A 17,581-nucleotide genomic window follows, 5' to 3' on the forward strand; every position below is an offset into this window, starting at 1 on the left:
CTGCGATAAACGAACCGCGATGTAGCAAGGGATTACTGTAATTTGAATTGCAAGTGACGTCAGCGGCGCGGCGGTTGTTTACATAAAGGACAAAGGATTCGATCACGGGATGACGAAGGGCCCCACGTACTCCTGGCATCATTAGTGGCTTTGTTTGTAAGTGACACGGAGGATGAAGAGTTTGAAGGATTTAATGATTTGGAGTGACACAGAAGGTTTGAAAAACTATGATGGATTTTACGCACGCCCGGTCCTACTCTACGGAGCTCTCTTTCACCTCCGTTGATGGAAGTCGAGGGCCTGCACTCGGCCGGGTGGCTGTCCGGGGACGGTGGATGGGGCTCGGAGATGGCTTTTACGCACGCCCGGTCCTACTCTACGGAGGTCCCAGCCACCTCCGTGGCTGGAAGTGCCACCTCTGAGAATGAAAGTCCCCGCCGCGGTGAACTATTTATGTTATAGTTATTTGATATATTTTATTTCGTGCAGCAACTTGTATATGTTTTTAGCGTTACAGTTCAGTAGTTGTTGGCTCATTGAACTCTTGTTTTGTTAAATAAAGAGGTGTTTACCAAACCCACATCTTTCCTGGTACTTTGTTAATGCTACAATATAGTTATATACTAGATCTGTGGAATAACGACGAGGCTGACGTCAGCGGCGCACGCGCGGCATTGTTGACAAAGGACGAGGAATTTGATAGATGGATTTAATGATTTGGAGTGACACATGATTTGATAATATTGTTGTTTATATGATAGTTATTTGATATATACTTTATATATCGTTATATGGGTCTGTGGAATATTTAGAAATGCAACTCACGACGAGTCCGATGTCAGCGGCGCGGCGCATACGCGGCATCGTTTACATAAAGGACGATCGATGGATTTAATGAATTGGAATGACACAGATGGTTTGATAAACGTGTTATTTATGTAATAGTTATTTGAATAACTCTGAATGTTACGTCAGGCCCGTTCTCAGCTCCTTGTTTGTGTTTATGTCACGTTAGCATACCGTATCGTTTAGCCTGTTGTTGCTGGTTCATGTCTGTTCTTGGTGTTGCATTTTGACAAATAAATTTGCCCCAAAAGTACAAGTTATAATCCGGTGCGATTTATATGTTTTTTTTCACTTTATTGTGCATTTTATGGCTGGTGCTACTTATACTCCGGAGCGACCTTTAGTCTGAAAAATACGGTAAAAGCAAATAAAGTACGGCACATACTATCCCAATAGTCGCCCCTTTTCCCCTATTACTCTGTGTAAGACACACAGAAAACCAAAACAACTGTTTTATTTTTTGTTTTCCAAACCCTTAGAACAAAATATAAATTCTTCACCTCCTAACTTTGCTTGGGGAGGGGGGAACCTGTTGTAATTTTTTACACTTGCTAAAAATACCCCGAGAAGACACACAAAAAGTCAGACTAATAAATTATCGTATGCTTCCACGTACTACTCCTTGCAACGTGCTCACGTACCCGTCATTACTGGTGCAATTAATGAGTTTTCTGACCGTGTGAGTCTTTATTACACGCACCAAGTGAACAACGCGCGTGAGAACTTAATTGGCTCCGTCATCAGTGTTTCTCATGTTCCCTAGTTCAGGTTTTTTTTATTTTTTTTATTGCACTCCTGGGGGTCAAGATCAGTGAATATCGTTAATAATTGGCTCGAATATAAGATGATATTTTTTGCATTGAAATAAGAATGAAAAAGTGGGGGTCGTCTTATATTCGGGGTCTAGACATTATAGCCATTTTCACTTGTGCGCAGCGGTTAGTTAAAGGTTGCTGGTATCGACTGAGTATGTTGCTGTGATTGTGTGCGTCTTTGACACAATATCACATTTCATTATTACTACTGTCCACTGTTGTGCCGTTTGTCCGATTGTGGTTTGCTTCGTGTGTGCGCCGTTTGATTGACAGCTCCGGCGCGCGCCTTTAAGTTTGCCTCACATCGTACGAGTAGCTGTTACGCAGTGGCATGGCGACTAATGGTCGCCAGCAAATGTATTTTGTTGTCTCGATCGATGACTTATGTTTGGTGTGTTGCCGAGAATATTTCATTTATGGTTATTTATTTATTTTTTTTGCCAATAATTCAGTAAAGCAATCAAAACTGAACCACGTCTTCCCTCCTGTGTTCTGACCAACACCCAGGGGCGAAAAGAGCATAACCATCCGAGCCAACACCCTATAGTATAGGGGTGGGCAAACATTTTGACTTGCGGACTGAATTGGCTTCTAAATTTTGACCGGGGGGCCGAACCAGGAGCAGATGGATGTAGTGTTTGTGGGAAGTAATATAAACGACATGTAAAGGTCATTGTATAAATGGTTTTGGATTTAGTACGGTAAAGCATGGATATTCAAAAAACGCTTTTTGTAAACAAATGCATTTAATAACAGCCTTAAACAAATATTTCACCGAAAAACTACTATCACTGATTCTCATTGAATAAGACACTGTTATTATGAATAACAGTTTCCATCACTTCAGCGCCTGCAGGTCAGACTTTATGAAAGATGTTTATCTAATGAGGTGAAATCACATCAAACGGCAAACATTCGGACCAAATACATCATCTTGAAAAATCAGTGAAAGAATACATCTAAATAAAGTACTAATATAGAAATTACTAGTAAAGAAATCAAAAAGGCAACACAGTGACAGATTTACTGAAAATCAGAGCAGAGCTTTAACTCACAAACACCTGGTGACAGTGGTGAAGAAACGGGAAACACTTCCTCAAAGTTGGCCTTAAGAACTTTAAAAGTTAAGATTAGTCGCAAACAGGTGGCATATTAATGACCTTGAGCATCCTGCATTGTTTCAAAATGAGAATAGTCACTAGTTTCAATCCCTCTCCATACAAATTATATTCAAAATACTTTATTTATTATTTATTTTTTTTTTTCACAACAAACTAGAGAAACTCCCCTTCATTTTCAGTGGGAACAATGTTGTTCCTCTCCCTTTTTTGCTAGTGCATCATAGTCTGGAGTAAAATTTGTTGTGGCAATTCTTAGGATAGAGCCGAGTTGTCGGTCCGTTAACCTAGATCTGTGACGGGCTTTGTTGATGATCATGTGGCTGAACGTCTGCTGACATACGTAGGTCGAGCCAAATAATTGTCCACTCTTTTTTTAAACACTCGGCACTCAGTATCCACCTTTCTTTTCCCTGGGCCACTCATTTTGATGGAGGGATTCCAGGGGAAGGTTTGTGCGTGGCTTTGGCGTAAAACTATATCTGAAAGCTCAGTGCGCGAATTACAAGAATGCTGACGTCACAGCCCACACTCGAAATTCGGCACTGATAGAAATAGAGCGCGGAGTGCGCCGGGTCCGTACTACTGAGTACGTACACGCACTTGTGAGTGTGCACCGCGCTTTCTGACGCGGCTTCTGGGAGTAAATGTGCGGGCGGGCGTTTCTCTATCTACTGGGATGAATGAGGCAAAATAACATGCTTTTTCTCTCGAATATATTGTTATAATCATTTGTTTCAGATGTACTTATTTTCTTTATAAAAATTAAATTTGAGTCTTGAAAAAGAGGGGGTCGTCTTATAATCGGGGTCATCTTATATTCGGGCCAATACGGTATATCAACTTTGGGCATGTGAAGCCCTTTAAGATGTTTCTGTGATTAAGGGCTACATAAATAAATGTGACTTGACTTGATTTTCGCATGTGTTTTCACAATCCACAGTGAATATGTATTTGCCACACAATTAACCCGGGCCATTAACGAATATAGAACTTAGCTAGAATGAATAGCAACTTTACAATGAAATACATCTAACAAAATAAGACATTTTCCCACTTTAAAGTGAAGTCCTTGAAGAGTAACCTTTTTAAAGAATTGACCATACTTTTTTCCCAGTTGGTATCACTGACAAAAGGATTCCAATAAGAAATTACAAAGGAAGAGCTAAAGATTCTCTCTGCACGGACATAGACAAAATAAACATCTTTAGCAACTGCTGCTACAGTGACGAAGGAGACGCATTTACAAATGCTAAATACCTACACAACAATAAAAAACACATGAAAATCAATTCACAAATATATTTGTCGGTTGAAAAATACATGCGGAAATCACTAATATATTTGTGGAGCCAAAAACCGTGAACATTAAGAATGTATTTGTGGATTTGACAAACACATGGAAATCACAAATACTACATTTGTGGATCTAAAAAAACATGAAAATGGTGAATGTAATTGTGTGGATAATTTTGCTACAAATCTCTCCCCCATACGAAAGACTGTGCAAAGAGAAGCACGTGAAACAGACGAGCCTTGGCAATGCCCACCCAAATATTGTTGTTTAAAGCTAGGCTAACAGTAGACCTCCATGGTGGAGCATGTAATTCTACATGAAGGTGGAATTTGAGGGTAAAAAAGTGTTTTGATAAAGTATAAGGGCATCCAGAGAATGGTTGCTGCCGTAACTGCAGAGCTCACGTGAGGGCCATTTTAATATTATGCCTGTGGTAGAACACATTACAAATACAATTTTCCTAGTGTGATGCTGGATAAGAAGAGGCAGACTGGGAGAATTAAAAAAAAGACAGTCTAGTCTCAAGCTCCACTCAGTGTAATTGTATTTGCTGTCAGCCCGAGCCAAGCTGCAATTATCACACTAACTGGTGCCTACCGACCATAATTGCTTTGTTGTTCAATTATTTCATGTGACTGTGGTAATTTACTTTATTCTATTAAAACATGCCAATTAGACATTTAATTACAGTTTTCACTATATCACTTTTCACTGTCATTGGGAAGATGTAATGCTGTTATTAGCAGAGAGCCCAAGGATGGTTTAATAATTCACTTGCATTTCTGTAATGGGTAGACTTAATATGTTTGAGAAAAAAAGCACACGTGATGACTTTTGCCAGTTTGGGTTTGTCAATAGGGGAGAGTGGGGTAATTTGTGCATAGGGGCAAGTAGTGCCACCCCTGTTTTCCAGAAAACCATAGAAGAAGTTGGTCATGTGACCACCTATTTTTGAAGGGGCATCCATTTCACTCATCCTGCAGAGAAGGGAGACACATGGCTTGAGAGTTGAGCACATTTAAATTCTATGAAAATTTTCTATGATTAAGGTTTTTTGATTGCTGTGTTTGAACAATTATAAACAACTTTGAAAACAGTTCACACATGTTTTAGTGCTTTAGTAAGCTACAGCATGAGTCCATAGAGTTAGCATGATGCTTGCTCAAAACAGCAGGGGGATGCATTTTTTTCAAAATGGCGGGTCTGGGGTAATTTGTGCCAAAGGGCCTGGGGTAAGTTGTGCCACAAAAGAAACAGGCTGAGAAGAAGAAAAAGAGTGGAAATAAGAACGGGAGCCTGAAAGGGTAAAAGCAAAACAAATCCAAAAAGAAAGTGCTCCTCAGTAGCTCAGAAGAGAGTGACGTTCCACTTACACTTAGTGATGTCACTGAATATGACGTTCAGATGTCCAGAGTGATGATGATGATGGTAACAAGAATCTGTCTGCTGGTGACTTTGTCATTGTGAGGTTTACGGGTAAAACATCCAAATCCTATAACTATGTTGGATTGGTGGAGAATGTTGAAGGTGACGAAATCAGTGCAAAGTTTCTGAAACAAAGTTCTAAGAGGTCTCTTGATGGAAAGCCCATTTTCACATTTAGAGAAAATGATGGAGTTATCCCTAGAGGTGATGTGCTCAAGAAATTACCCACACCACAAAAACTTGGGAGCACAGCCAGAAGGGAGCATAGATTTACATTCCCCTGCGGCATTGACACGTGGAATGCTCAGTAGTAGGCCCAATCTGGGAAGAGATTCAGCTGCAGATGATTAGGTGCTCATTTTGGACAAGCAACAGGAAAATCCTGATTGGAAGCAGCCAGTCCGCAGGTTTACCCCGACCCTACTCGCCACTCTCGTCTTTCACAGGCACGAGTACTACTTTCTGCTACTTTCTGGCTGTACCACTTGGTGGTACAGCCAGAAAGGAGCAGAAATTTATATTTCCAAATTCATGTGACTGCATAGGCCTTGTTATAGAAAAGTGGCCTTTGCTGTTGCTAAAACTTTAAATAAAAGTTAAACAAGTAATTTGTATTGAATTTGTCTTTCTTTTATATAACATTATCATTTGTGAGATTAAAATGATCTGTTTTACTTCAGTTATCAATGGCACAATTTACCCCAGTGTATTTTCTCTAATGGCACAACTTACCCCATACCTGGGGCAAGTTGTGCCACAAAACCACTTTTTTTTCTAAAGCTGTATTTCTCAAACAGTTTGTTTAAGATCCAAAGTAATTGTTCCCAGGGATGCACAACATCCTAAACTACCGTAATTTTTGGACTAAAAGTCGCTCCGGAATATAGGTCGCATTAGCCATAAAATGCACAATAACGTGAAAAAAAAACATATATAAGTCGCTCCGGAGTATAAGTCGCATTTTGGGGGAAATTTATTCGACAAAATCCAACACCAAGAACAGACATGAACGAGCAACAACAGGCTAAACGATAGGTATGCTAACGTGACCAACACAAACGAAGAGCTGAGAACGGGCCTGACGTAACATTCAGAGTCATTCAAATAACCATTACATAAATAACACGTTTATAAAACCATTCGTGTCATTCCAATTCATTAAATCCATCGATCGTCCTTTATGTCAACAATGCCGGCCGGGTGCGCGCTGCTGACGGCGGTTGCACTTCAAAATATTCCACAGGCCCATATAACGATATATAAATTATATATCAAATAACTAATATATAAACAATAGTATTATCAAACCATCTGTGTCACTCCAAATCATTAAATCCATTTATCAAATTCCTCGTCCTTTGTCAACAACGCCGCGTGTGCGCCCTGACGTCAGCCTCGTCGTTAGTCCACAGATCTAGTATATAACTATATTGTAGTGTTAACAAAGTACAAGGATAGACGTGGGTTTGGTAAACGGCTCTTTATTTAACAAAACAAGAGTTCAACGAGCCAACAACTACTGAACTGTAACGCTAAAAACATATACAAGTTGCTACACAAAATAAAATATATCAAATAACTATAACATAAATAGTTCACCGCTACACAGCCCCAAGCACCGGCGTGGACTTCCGGGCGTGTGGTGGCGTGGACTTCCATCCCCGGAGGTGGCACTTCCAGCCACGGAGGTGGAAGAGAGCTCTGTAGAATAGGACCGGGCGTGCGTAAAAGCCATCTCCGAGCCCCATCCACCGTCCCCGGACAGCCACCCGGCCGAGCGCCGGCCCCCAACTTCCATCCACGGAGGTGAAAGAAAGCTCCATAGAATAGGACCGAGCATGTGTAAAAGCCATAATAGTTCTTAAAATCTTCTGTGTCACTCCAAATCATTAAATCCTTCAAACTCTTCGTCCTCCGTGTCACTTACAAACAAAGCCGCTAATGATGCCGGTAGTACGTGGGGCCCTTAGTCATCTTCGTCATCCCGTGATCGAATCTTTGTCCTTTACGTACCGTATTTTCCGGACTATAAGTTGCTCCGTAGTATAAATCGCACCAGCCATAAAATGCCCCAAAAAGTGAAAAAAAAACATATATAAGTCGCTCCGGAGTATAAGTCGCATTTTGAGGGGCAATTTATTTGACAAAATCCCACACCAAAAACAGTCATGAACGAGCAACAACAGGCTAAACAATAGCAACAACAGGCTAAACGATAGGTATGCTAACGTGACAAACACAAACAAAGAGCTGAGAACGGGCCTGATGTAACATATACAGTGATTAAGGACAACTATTACATGAATAACATGTTTATAAAACCATCGGTGTCACTCCAATTCATTAAATCCATCGATTGTTCGATACGATAGCAACAGGCTAAACGATAGGTATGCTAACGTGACAAACAAAAATGAGGAGCTGAGAACGGGCCTGACGTAACATATAGAGTGATTTAGAACAACTATTACATAAATAACATGTTTATAAAACCATCGATGTCACTCCAATTCATTAAATCCATCGATCGTTCGATACATAGCAACAGGCTACACGATAGGTATGCTAACGTGACAAACACAAACAAAGAGCTGAGAAGGGGCCTGACGTAACATATAGAGTTATTAAAAAAAATGATTACATGAATAACATGTTCATAAAATCATCGGTGTCACTCCAATTCATTAAATCCATCGATCGTTCTTTCTCAACAATGGGTGCGCGCGGCTGAGGGCGCTTGCACTTCAAAATATTCCACAGGCTCATATAATGATAGATAAACTATATTTCAAATAACTATAATATAAGCAATAATATTATCAAACCATCTGCGCACTTTAAATCCATTAAATCTATCGATCAAATTCCTCGTCCTTTGTCAACATCGCCGCGTGTGCGCCCTGACGTCAGCCTCGTCTTTATTCCACAGATCTAGTATATAATTATATTGTAGCGTTAACAAAGTACAAGGGTAGACGTTGGTTTGGCAAACAGTTCTTTATTAAACAAAACTTCCAAGCGTGTGGCGGCGTGGACTTCCAGATACGAGAGCTCCATGGCATAGGACCGGGCGTGCGTAATGGCCATGTCCGAGCCCCATGCACCGTTCGGGGCCAGCCACTCGTCCGAGCGCCGGCCCCCGACTCAGTAGAGTAGGACCGGGCGTGTGTAAAAGCCATAGTACTTTTTCAAACCTTCTATGTCACTCCAAATCCTTAATTCCTTCAAACTCTTTGTCCTCCGTGTCACTTAAAAATGATCACTGCTAATGATGCCGGTAGACCTTACGCGGGTATGTTTGTCCTTTATATAAACAACCGCCGCGCCGTGCCGCGCCGCGCCGTGCCACTGACGTCACTTGAAATAGTAATCCCTTGGTACATCACGGTTCTCCAAACTTTCTTTCTGCTGCTCGATTACTGTTTTCAGCAGCATATTTTACAACTTGAAGTTTGTAACCTGCAAAATATGAATTTCTTTTTGGTGCCATTTTTCTTAAGCCCACCCAGTTGATGAGTCACGGCTAACGGTGAAATTTAGAGCGCCGTCATCCAGTTTCATCTGAAAATATATATTTTTTCAGACGTAGTTTTTTGTTTTGTTTATTTGGTTGTTTTATCAAAGTCAAAGTCTCCTTTATTGTCGATTTTTTTTCATATACCAAGACACACAAAGAGATTGAAATTACCTTCCCACTAGCCCTCGGTGAGATAGTACACATATGCATACAAGCAACACAAAAAACTCCAAGAAGGCACAAACAATGAATAAATAAGAGTGTTGAATAAATGATAAATAAACAAATAATAGTAAAGAATAATAATAAATATAAGAGGAGCAAAAATGGAGCAAGTGTACATACAGCAGAGTGGACTTGGATATGGAGCTTTAAAGTGTTAATTGCTTTATTTGATGTTTTCTCTATTTTTTATGTTTTGAATATGTTCAAGATAAAGATATAAAAGCATGTGAAGTGATCAACTATACTAAAAATAACATGGGAAGTGGTCAACTATACTTGTAAGTAAGTGATGTGTTAATGATCAAGTAAAAATTTGTGAGAAAAAACATATATAAGTCGCTCCTGAGTCGCCCCCCCACCCAAACTATGAAAAAAAAACGCGACTTATAGTCCGGAAATTACGGTAGTCACCTGAAGGAAAGGGGCCACAGAAGTCCACTGCGACATCTTCCCAAGGCCCCTGTGGGAGTTCAGACATTTGCAGTGGTTGATGTTCAGTCTTGGGTATGGATGATTGACAAGGAAGGCAGCAGGATATCAGTTCCTTGGTTTGTTTGTCTATCTTCGGAAACCAGACTTTCTCTCGGAGTAGCTGCTTAGTTTTGACAATGCCTTGATGTCCCTCATGAGCAAGTTCAAGTGCTCTAGATTGCGGGGTCACAGGCATGACGAGTCTGGTGCCCTTAAGAATGAGACTGCCTCCATCCACAGATTTAAGTTCTTCCCTAATGTTGTAAAATGTTCTCAGAGTTGAATGATCAAATTGCGTGGCATTGTCATGTAGCCCGTCCCAGTTACCTGAGTGAATCATTTTGACAACATGTTGTAACAGTGGATCACCTGGGCGTGTGAAGTGTCTGTGGGTGGCGAGACATGTAGTATGCCGGGTTTGATTTTCCAGGTTTGTGAACAACTTTGAACATGTAAGGTTGCAGTCTGAGGGCCCACCTTTCCTTCCGAGCGGGAGGCTTGGACTTTGGGTTGTTGAAGATGAGCTCCAGTGGTTTGTGGTCCGTGATCATAACGAATTCAGCTCCATATAGGTATAAATGAAAATGCTCACAACTCCACACAATAGCCAGCGCCTCTCGTTCGGTCAGGGAATATCGCTGTTCCACTGGGGTCAGAGCCCTACTTGCATAGGCTACGACGTATGTTTTGTTTCCCACCTTGTCAGTCTGTGCCAGGATTGCACCGAGACCAACTGGACTTGCGTCCACAATGACCTTTGTTTTTCTCTCGGGTGAAAGTAGCTCATGATCGGATTGCTGATCAGCCTGTCTTTTAGTCGATTAAGGGCCTCTGTATGTTCCGTTTTCCATGACCACTCCGTGTCCTTCGTGAGCTCGCGCAGCGGTTGGGTAATTGAGGAGAAGTCCGGGATGAAATGAGCGCTGTAGTTAGCCATCCCAGTAGGCTGCGGACCTCACTCGGATCCTGTGGGAGTGGCATGTGTGTGATGGCTTGTATTTTCTTCGGGTCGGGTGAGATACCATCTTTTGAGAAGATGTAGCCATATAATTCCAGAGACATTTTGTGGAACTCACACTTGTCTCTAGTAATTGTGAGATTGTTGTCATGGAGTCTTTTGAAGACTTCTTCCAGGTAGCGGTCATGCTCTGCACGGGTGGTTCCAAAAATGATAATGTCATCACTGAAATATCTGACTCCCTGTATTCCATGGAGCACATTTTGGATTGTGTGTTGGAAGACCTCTGCTGCTGAAGAGATTCCAAAAATGAGGCGTGTGTACCGTCCGTCTCAGTGCAATATGTGTTGAGAAGGTAGTGATGTATCTGGACTCAGGCGCTAGTTCAAGTTGGTAATATCCTGCATTGAGGTCCAGCTTCGAGAACATGGTGGCGCCGTTAAGATCATGCACAATGTCATCCACCGTAGGTGATATGTGTCTCTCCCTTTGAACAGCTTTATTAGGCAGGCACATGTCTATGCAGAGGCGTAGTTTCTCTGGGTTTTTTGGTTTCGGTGATGCCACAATGGGTGACACCCACAGTGTTGGGCCTTCTACTTTTTCAATTATGCCTTGGTCCTCCAAGCTTTGTAATTCCTCCTCTACTTTTTTCCCCATGTGAAAAGGAATACGACGGTGGGGCTGAACAACTGGTTGCACACTCCAGTCTATGTACAATTTGACTTGTAATTTTTTCAGTTTCCCTACGCCTGAGGTGAGACTTGGATATTGCAGGAGCAGCTGATCTGCTTTAGACATGTCCTGTGGCACGGTTTGATTGGAGAGCACCACATGTATGAGTCCTAGTTTAGTTGCAGTGTCATGGCCCAGCAGTGAGCCGTGGTCTCCATTAACAATGTAGAACGCTGCTTGAGCTGTTCTCCCATTAGCAGAGACTGTTGTGGTGACCTTACAACAAAGGGAAAGGGGAATTTTTGTACCATAAGGATATATCCTTTTGCTTGACTGCACTAGTTTGAGTTTTGTTTTCAACGCGCTGTAGGCTCTTCCATCCAGGAGATTAGCTGAGGCTCCCGAATCAACAAGAACATCAATGCATTCACCAGCTATCATGACTAACCTCACTGGTGGTTTTCTCCCCTCCGCATCTTTTGTGACAAAGACGAATTTGTCATCCGTGCTCGAGTCATCAGCAGCTAGATGACTGATGGGAGTGGTGTCAGCATGGTTAGTAACAATAAATTTAATTTGTCTGCGTCTGTTAGGCCATGACATCTCTTGTGTGCTCTGTGTTGGTTTTATTTTCTGTCCATGTTGATGCTGTTTTACCTTTATGCCTGGGTTGGAGCGACAGCAGCGGGGATAGTGGTTGAATTTTCCACATGTCCGACACTGTTGACCTTTCGCTGGACATGCTGCCTGACCACCCTGATGAGGAAATGCATCTCCACAATTTCTACATTTTATCTTTGGTTGATTTCTCTGGTTCACGTTCACCATATGGTGTCCAGAGGCGGTCCATGCTCTGTGTCTAGAATTGGGCATGGCTGCAACATGTCCAGTATCTTGATTGTTTTCCATGCCAGACGCCTGAAGTTCCGATGTCTCAAAAGATCTGGCCAGATCCAACAGACCTTTTAGAGTCATGTCTGGGTCCCTCAGGGCCCTTCTCCTGAGACGTGATGATGTGCAGCTGAGTATTATCTGAGACTTTATTTCCTTGTCCACATTAGTGAATTTATAATTCTGAGATAGCTGTCTCAGTCTGGTGTGAAAAGCATCAACAGTTTCACCTGGGGTTTGTTTCGATTGTCTAAATATGCAGACTTCATATTCTACATTATGACTTGGACTGAAATATTCGGTGAGGAGTTGGACTGCCTTATCGAAATCACCTGGTTGTCCTTTTTCAGGAAAAGTCTCAAAGATATCCTGCACATGCTCCCCAGCATAGTACAGAAGTATAGCCCTTGCTTTTGTTTTATCAGTTATGGCAGCTGCCGTGAGAAATGTCTCAAATCTCCTCATCCACTTCGTCCATTTTAGGGAAAGGGAAGGTGGCTCTGCATTTACGTCAAAGAGGGGGAATGAGGGTAATCCAGCCACACCTGCCATTGTTACAATACTTTTAGTTTGACAGTGTTTTTTTTCACAGGAATACTACTGCCCAGTTACGTCCATGTGTGTCTAGCCATTGCTAGTCCCTTTGTCTTTGATAGGCAATGGCACGTCTCTCTCGACTATAGTGCTGAGCGTTGCTAGCTAGTGGAAGTTGTCTTTTCTTTTTCTTAAGATGTGAGTTCAGACAGCAAAATACTGTTGGGTTTTGTCCACAATTTAGGGAGCGGAGCGAGTTATCTGCGCCTCACGGCAAAAACCATTGCCAATCACCTGTTATCCAATTTACTCACTGCATGCTCGTTTGATTTCTTCAGATTTAGGAAAATGCTAAGACACTGAAGCACAAATTAGACTTACACAGGTTGGTTGAGTTCAATCACAATTCTTGTTCAGAAAGCTCTGTTTTCAGGAAAGTACAATACAGCGCTGGGCCCTTCAAGAGCAGAAAGTCTCCATTCAGAAAAGGCAATGTTCACACAAAAGGGCGGGGACACAGGTGCAGACAATTAGTCCCAACGACACAGGTGCACACAATCGGGATCAGGGAATACAAGACAACAGAAGCACAGAGGAAGGAACCACGAACTGAAACGGGAGGGTTGACAAAATAAAACAGGAAGTGAAGCCATGACACAAGACAAGACAAAAATCCGAAAAATAAACATGACAGCATGACACATTAAGCTATTTAGGCAATATATCAAAAGACATATGCTATTTCAAAGTGCTCAGAAATATATATCAGATCATAAAGTTTATAAAAACCTCTCATTACCACTTATAAAAAATGTCTAGTTATGTCTTCTTTATTGATTTGGTGTGTAGGTATAAGTATATGCTTAAAATGTTTCTTTTATTGATTTAATATGTGAATATATTTGTCTGCTTATGTACTTTATTCAATGAGGTTTGAGCACATCTGTTTTTGTAGCTAGTCAGGACTTTTTGTGTTTTGACCCCATTCCTCCAATACCTTCGTGCCGGAGATATTCCTGCATCAATTTATTTCCTTCACACGGCCGTTTACTCACGAGTCCGTTACCAGCACTGTGGCTATCCTGTGATCCAGCAGGCAAACAGGTGTGTGCGGTAGAAACTCCGTTGCGGGGATCCGTTCACGTCAGTCGCGCAATATCCTCGTCGCCATTGTAGAAACTGAATGTCCTCTCAGTTTATATCTTTTAAGTTGAAGCTTTAATAACTTTCATGCACAGTTACAAGTAGTATAATATTTACTCCTCACTTAGCCTGCACCGCAACAACTCTCACTGTTCAACACACTCCGACTTCCTCAGTCTCTTAAAGGGGTAGCGTTTAATTATCACAACACTACAAAGTGGACCTAAGTGCGCAGGGATCTTAATTCAGTCCGATCGCGCAACTGCAGCGCACCGCCGAACGCGCAAACGTAGCGCGTCACCGACCGCGCAACTGCACCGCGCTGATCGCATTATTGTGACAAAGCCGTCGCTGAAATTTAGAAAATATTTTTAAAGTCCTGATGTACTTTCCAAAATTTAAATGAATCTCAGTGCGCAGGGAGCTTAATTTAGTCCGATCGCGCAACCGCAGCACGCCGGGCACTCAGTGTCGCATTTGTGCGTCTTTGTGTTTCGAGTTGTAAGATGACGCTGCTCTCGAGCCATGCCCATCTATAGCAGTTCCTGATCCCGTTCGACTTGTCTATTTGCCTGGCACGATCCTCGTCTTTTTTCTCTAAAACTTTCGCCATGCTGGCTAAAACTTTTGCTAATTAGGCAAATGAGTAGGCAAATGATGTGACGAAAGTAGCGCCAAAATGCTGCCGAAAATAAGGCAGTTGTTGTCGCAATACTGCTGCCGGCCGCCCCCCATATAAAAACAATTTTCTCAACGGATCTACACGATTCACGAAAATGATACTCCCGACGGAAAAAAAAACGGAAAAACGGAAGTTTCTCGTCCCTGAATTTGAAAAGTGGACTCATCAGACCAAAAAACTTTTCCATTGTGCATCAGTCCATTTTACATGAGCTCGGGCCCAGAGAACCCAGTGGTGTTTCTGGATGTTGTTCATAAACGGCTTTTGCTTTGCATGGTAGAGTTTTAATCTGCATTTACTGATGTTGTGATGAACTGTATTTACGTACTGACAGTGGTTTTCTGAAGTTTTCCTGAGCCCATTTGGTGATATCCTTTACACACTCATGTCGATTTTTAAGGCGGTGCCTTAAAAAAGGGATTGAAGGTCAAGGTCATTCAGTCTTGGTTTCGTGGCGCTTACGTGCAGTGATTTCACCAGATTCTCTGAACTTGATGATATTATGGACCGTAGATGTTGAAATCCCTAAATTCCTTGCAATTTTGCTTTGAGAAATGTTGTTCTTAAAGTTAAAGCTATTTTCTAACGCAGTTGTGGACTAAGTGGTGAACCTCGCCCTATCCTTGCTTGTGAATGACTGAGCATGTTTGGGGAGGCTCCTTTTATACACAATCATGATACCCAATTAGCCTGATCACATGTGGGATGTTCCAAATAGGTGTTAGATGAGCTTTTCTCAGCTTTCTCAGTATTTTTTGCCACCTTTCCCAACTTCTACTGGACGTGTTGCAGCCATGAAATTCTAAGTTAATTATTATTTGCAAAAAAACAATTAAGTTTATCAGTTTGAACATTAAATACGATGTTGTCTTTGTAGTGTATTCAATTAAATATGGGTTGGGAAGGATTTTCAAATCGTTGTATTTGTATTTTGTTTTTATTCACATTTTACACAATTTTCCAACTTCAACCGAATTCGGTTTGTATATTATATATTATATTATTATATGTAGAAAAAAGGTCTTCTTTCTGGGGCCGCCTTGACCTGCTGAGGATGGTTGGCCTTCACCCTAACCATAAAGATGACATCACTCTTTCGAGAAACATAGTTGTTTGAGCTGTTCATGACAGTCCACACTAGAGCAAGCCGGGTCACAGGTGGCTAGACCACCTGTTAAATTGGGTTTGGAGTCTGTAAAGTTAAAGTTAATTAGCACTAGGCAAGACTCGCATAATGCATATAGCTCTTTGTGTAGACTCGAAGGTCGCGATTTGTATAGTGCTATAACATACACTGCCACACTCCCTAACCGGTGTCATTGATGATATGGTGCTCGCTCCGAATAACAGTGCATGTGCCGAAAATTAGCCATCAAATTCCTATGGTTGTCTCCTCTCGCCGCATTAATAATCATTTCAAATGTAATGTGGGACTTAGACGTACGTAATCTCACTTAAATTTTGTCTAAAAATTCTTCAATGGGTAAGACCGCTCATCAACCTAATAAATTCAAACTCGGTTAGATCACTCTCCACAAAAGTGCTACTAGTTAATGACCTCACTAGAAACCGTAATCTTAACAAGATTGGTCTTTGAGAGATCTGGTTAAAACCTAATGAATTGCTGTTGCTCAATGAGGCCTGCCTCCGAACTTTGTGAGCTCTCATATTGCACGTCCTCATAACTAGGGTGGAGTGTAGCCCTTATTTACGATTCTGATCGAAAACTGAGCCCTCCCCTGAATAAAGTTCTTATCATCCAATTCACAGCCTTGCTGTCGTTTTAGCTTGCAGTCATCTACCGTCCACCCGGCGCTTACTCTGGCTTTTTACTAAATGAATTTTCAGAATTTGTGGCTGACTTGGTGACCCACACAGATATGTACGTATATTAATTATGGGGGATTTTACATTATATATATTGTATATAATATTCACATGAATTTACCATCAGAACCACTTCCTGTGACATTTGGTTTCACACAGGAAATAAATGTACCAATGGATAAAATATGGAAATACAGTAATCCCTCGCTACATCGCGGTTCGTTTATCGCGGTTTCATTACATCGCAGATTAGTTTTCCAAATTAAAAAAACATCTTAAAGTCCAAATAAAACTTCTAAATTGAGGAATTATGGCACAAAACTTGCCCACACGCCAGCAGAAGGCAAGGAGTGCACACACAATTGCAGTGCGTTTTTATAAAAACATTGTTATAATAATAAGAGTTCTAAAAACATATTTACAGTGTTGTACCTTGTTATAGAATTATTGTTATAATAATAAAAGAGTTATAAAAACATATTTACAGTATGTACACTTGTACCTTGTTATAAAAATTTATAATAAAAGTTGTTCTAAAAACATATTTACAGCATATGTTAAGAATTCTCCATGTTATTTGTGTTCTTCAGCCGTGCTTTGATTTGAGATATTGTGATTTATTTTGAAGGCCGTTTTCAGGCGATACCTGTTTTACGTTCGTGTACATATTCTGTTACAGTGGTACAGCAGTCATTGACGATGTAAGTGGGTCTCCTAACAAGAGAAATGAACGATCATGTGTCTAACCTTTAGGACAATGTAGCATTGCTCCAAATGTTCGATTTAGGGATGAGGTTTGTGCCAATTCATCTCCCCCACCGTCTGTTGTCTTCCGGGTTAGAGCAATGCTGGCGTCAGATCTGTTGACTGGCGCTTCTGTCCCGGACCGTGTTCGTTACTTGTTTTTCATTTTCCCGTTTTCAGTGCACCCGTCTCTTCTTTTAATTTTCTCGTGTTGTCTTCGGTCCACCTCACATCCCCGCAGCTCCGCTCTCACCTATCTGTTTCCTCTCCCTCGGACTACCAGCTACGTTAGCCAGCTAGCCAACAGCCAGCTGGCCAAAACCACCACCGGACCCTCCTGCCTCCCGGCTCTGAGCCTGTGGCCGCCTGCTCTGGACTCCATGGCAGCTCTGGCCCAGCTCTCTGGCCGTCCG

General features: G+C 41.6%; 1 long non-coding RNA gene across 2 annotated transcripts in view; it reads right to left on the bottom strand.

Annotated features, from left to right (window-relative positions):
- Positions 1-14,113, bottom strand: part of LOC148398515 (uncharacterized) — a 40,464-nt gene extending 26,351 nt beyond the window's left edge. For both annotated transcript variants that reach the window (XR_015858631.1, XR_015858630.1), the window contains exon 1: positions 13,828-14,113. This is a non-coding gene — a long non-coding RNA (uncharacterized LOC148398515). The remainder of the gene's footprint in view (positions 1-13,827) is intronic.
- Positions 14,114-17,581: the final 3,468 nt, after the last annotated feature.

The sequence above is a fragment of the Syngnathus floridae genome, chromosome 5 (assembly GCF_059516105.1).
Source record: "Syngnathus floridae isolate MCC-2025c chromosome 5, RoL_Sflo_1.0, whole genome shotgun sequence".
Lineage (NCBI taxonomy): Eukaryota > Metazoa > Chordata > Actinopteri > Syngnathiformes > Syngnathidae > Syngnathus > Syngnathus floridae.